Source organism: Macaca mulatta, chromosome 10, assembly GCF_049350105.2.
Source record: "Macaca mulatta isolate MMU2019108-1 chromosome 10, T2T-MMU8v2.0, whole genome shotgun sequence".
Lineage (NCBI taxonomy): Eukaryota > Metazoa > Chordata > Mammalia > Primates > Cercopithecidae > Macaca > Macaca mulatta.
Window position 1 is genome coordinate 2,096,803 of NC_133415.1, and position 4,306 is coordinate 2,101,108.

General features: G+C 47.3%; 1 long non-coding RNA gene across 1 annotated transcript; it reads right to left on the reverse strand.

The window, feature by feature from the left end:
• Window positions 1-1,837: 1,837 nt before the first annotated feature.
• On the reverse strand, window positions 1,838-2,763 carry LOC144331525 (uncharacterized). The gene is made up of 2 exons (XR_013398767.1): window positions 2,544-2,763; window positions 1,838-2,411 (listed from the first exon to the last, which is right to left on the reverse strand). It is a non-coding gene; the product is annotated as an uncharacterized LOC144331525 (long non-coding RNA).
• Between the last annotated feature and the right edge of the window lie 1,543 nt (window positions 2,764-4,306).

A 4,306-nucleotide genomic window follows, 5' to 3' on the forward strand; every position in this document is an offset into this window, starting at 1 on the left:
TCTGTCTCAAAAAAAAAAAAAAAAAGAAAAAAATATACACACACACACACACATGTATACACACACATTCATAGGTGTTTTGTGGCATGCTGGCACCTGTGGGACATGCAGGCAGAGATTTCCAGGAGGTTGATTAGCTGAGTGTGGTGGTGCACGCCTGTAGTCCCAGCTACTCAGGAAGCTGAGGCTGGAGGATCCCTTGAGCCTGGGGAGGTGGAGACCGCAGTGAGCTATGATCACACCACTGTACTCCCGCCCGGGTGACAGAGCAAGATCCTGTCTCAAAAGAAATAAATAAAATAAAATAAAAATAAAAAGCCCAGTAATGTAATTGTGTCAGCAGTAAACATTGATCCTGTACTGTGTCTATTTTTTACTGCTGCCATTAAAACATCACCTTTCCTGTAATCCCAGGACTTTAGGAGGCCGAGGCAGGCAGATCATGAGGTCAGGAGATTGAGACCAGCCTGGCTAACATGGTGAAACCCTGTCTCTACTAAAAATACAAAAAATTAGCCGGGAGTGGTGGCGGGCGCCTGTGGTCCCAGCTACTCGGGAGGCTGAGGCAGGAGAATGGTGTGAACCCAGGAGGCAGAGCTTGCAGTGAGTCAAGACTGCGCCACTGCACTCCAGCCTTGGTGACAGAGCGAGACTCCGTCTCAAAAAAAAAAAAAAAAAAAAATCACCTTTGACCGAGCGACGTAACAGCGCAAAGCAGGTGCATCACCCCACAGCTCTGGAGGTCAGAGGTCAGCCGTCCAGCCTGGGTCTCCTGAGGCTGCATCCCCCAGGGGTTCCAGGGGAGGATCCGTCTTTCCGGCTTTTACAGGCATCTGCCTCCTTTGACTTGCGGCCCCTCCTCCATCTCCAAAGCCAGCGCCATTGGCCGAGTTCTTCTCTTGCTGCTCTCTCTCTGCTTCCAGGGGAAACAGGCCAAAGAGGCAGCGGTGACATGGCCAGGAGGGTCCGAGTGCCAGGAAGGGGAGGGAGGAGAGGGCCTGAGCAGAGCATTGTCAGCAGGTCACACCACAAGCCAAGGACGCAGAATTTCCACCTGAGTGGCCAGCCTGGAGCTCACTGAGCTTGGTGGTAATTTGTTAGAGCAATGGCGGGGACAGGAGCAAGTGGCAAAGTCCAAGCGATCCAGGAAGATGTGAAGACCGGATCAGGTAAACATCTGACAGCATCTCCTTCCTAAGGTCCCCAAACCATCCCTTTGAAGAGCAGGCTTCGGAAAGCACCAGGGTGCACTTGGACTCTGCTCCCCTCAGAACCTTCAGACTTTGGCACTTGAATCCTGCCCACGACTCACAGGTCCCCGTCCACGGGCTGGGGCCCCTTTGGGAAGGTGAGGCCAGCCTGTGTGACACCGACAGACAACGAAGGCCGTCGGTCGATGCAAGAACGTCTCGTGGGCTCCCACAGACCTTCCCTGAGCTGCAAATTCACAAGCAGTTAACCTCGATGAAGACCTCCGTGGCCTTCATAGACAGTTTAATCATTTGCTCCACGCATTGCCACAGTGCAAACATCTGATTTACTGGGCGACAAAGAGGAGCAAGCCGGTGCATGCAGCCAGAGGCGTCCTGGGGGAGGCTGCCTTCCCTGTGTTAAGAATGAAATAAGAGTCCTTCGAAGGGGACGCCCTCCCTGCAACTCTCCTCACTGAGCCAGAAGACACAGAGCAGAGGAAGGCACGCTGTCCTCCGAGGTCCCTGGGGCTGTTTGGCGGCTCTGCCTGCACTGGAGCAGGAGGGGTCAGGAGTGGGAGCCGATGTTCTCTGGGGCCCCTGGTGGTCGGTGTGTTCTGAATTAAACTCACAGCTAACCCCTGACATACAATGCACCATTTATTATTATAAGGTTGTAATTAAGCCTTCTGTTGTGGACACCCAAACACATATGTGGGGAAATAACACACATAGTCACTGTGAATACACCAGAGAAGGGCATATGAGAAAGACTTAAATCATCCTCCTTTGGGGAGGAAGATACTTAAAAATATTGGTGTGTACTCTTTAAGATACTATCCACATATAAATATACAGAGAAATCACATGCATTTAAATATCATGTCATGGCACATATCACATGTCACATTATATATCATGTCACATCATAAATCATATCAGGGCCGGGCGTGGTGGTTCATGCTTGTAATCTCAGCACTTTGGGAGGCTGAGGCAGGTGGATCACAAGGTCAGGAGATCGAGACCATTGTGGTTAACATGGTGAAACCCCGTCACTACTAAAAATACACAAAAATTAGCCGGGCGTTGTGGCGGGCACCTGTAGTCCCAGCTACTCAGGAGGCTGAAACAGGAGAATGGCGTGAACCCGGGAGGCGGAGCTTGCAGTGAACAGAGATCGGGCCACTGAACTCCAGCCTGGGTGACTGAGCGAGACTCCATCTCAAATAAAATAACATAAAATAAAATAAAATAAAATAAATCATATCAAATCATAGTAGGAAGACTAAAGCCCTCCTAAAGACACCCGTGTCCTAATCCCTGAAACCTGTGAACCTGTTACCTGGCTGGTACCTGTCATAAGGGGTGCCAGGGTTGCAGGTGGAACTTGAAGTAAGGGAGGCAACCTTGGATTATCCAGGTGGGTCCTGTCTTCCGCTTAAAGGTGGAAGAGGCAAGCGGAGCGATACGACGGGAGAAGGACTCCACCCTCCATTGCTAGCTGTGAAGACAGAGGAGGCCCTGGGCTGCAGAATCCCGTGGTTCTAGAAGCTGAAACAGGCAAGGACAGGGATTCTCCCCGGAACCTCCAGGAGGCCCTGCCTACTGAGACTCATGCTGGACTTCTGATCTCTGGACCTGTAAATGAATACATTAGTGTTGGGTCTGGCCGCCAAGTTTGTGGTCATTGGTTACAGCAGCTGCAGAAAGTTAATAGAAATACTTTGTGCTTTTGAAGTCTTAGTTTCTAAGGCAGTAGCTGATAATGTAGAAGGACGAGCCACAGACAAAACCCCTCGGACACCGAGTTGTAGAAGGAAGGGCTTTATTCAGCTGGGAGCATCGGTAAGCTACCGTCTTAAAGTCCGAGCTCCCTGAGTGCACAATTTCTGTCCCTTTTAAGGGCTCACAACACTGAAGATTTCACATGAAAGGCTCGCGATTCATCGAGCAATCTGAGGGGTACGTGACGGGGCTTCATGCACCAGTAGTCAGAGTGAAAGAGAACAGAGCAGGGAGTTTCACAACGTTCTGCCACACAATACCTGGAATTTATGGATAACATCGGTTGCTAAGTCATGAGTTGATGTTTAACTACTAGGTTTAGGCCAGGCAGGCCCAGGCCTGGTTTCGGGTCTGGTTTTGGGTCTGCTGCCTGCCTTTGGTTTCACTTCCTTGTTTCTTTTTAAAACAGGTACTGAGTATAAAACAATATAAAACAATAAGAGAGAGGGTCTCTCTCTTCCCTCAATAAAACACAGCACTCTGCATGTGTCTGCAAACACAGTCTGGAACAGCTTCAGGAATTATCTGCTCCTCGAACGTGTGATAGATTCCCTTTTCATGACCACCTTTTCCAGGTTTTTTTGGACACGGGAGTCTTTGGCTATAATTTTAATTTCTTTAATAAGTATTGGTCTATTTAAATTCCCTATTTATTTTCCAGCCTGTTTTTGCATTTTGTCTGTTTTATCCATTTAATCATTTTTCAAATGCATAGGGGTAGAAGAGTGGATAAACTTTTAGCGTGGTTTCATCACTGCGTCCCTTTAGTTCCCCTGCATCACGGTTGCTCTCTTCCCTCCCTCTGTGATTTGTCTTTCTCTCCTCTGCCTACATTTTCCTTACTCTGATTTGTGGAAACCTATTCTGTAATCTCTGTAAAGAATCAGATTTTGGTTTCCTTTTTCTCGTCCAATCACCTTTTCTATTTCACTGATTTTTAAAATAGATTTAAAATATAGTTTTCATTGACAAATAATAAACGTATATATTTATGGGGTACACCATGATGTTTGGATATATGTACGCATTGGGGGAATGATTAAATCAAGCTAATTAACATTTCATTATATAAACTTTTAATTATATTATCACCTCACCTACCCACTTTTATTTTGTAGAGAGAACATTTAAAGTCTCTTGCAGCAATGTGAAATGTTCAGTACATTACTTATTCTGGACAATAGTCACCATGCTGTGCAGGGGATCTCAAAATCCTTTCCTCCTGCCTGAAAAGCTTTGTACCCAATCCCTATAACCAACACAGATGGACTTGGAGAACATGAGGCGAATGAACTGTTTCAATGATTTTCATCCTCTTTTTTCTTGTTTCT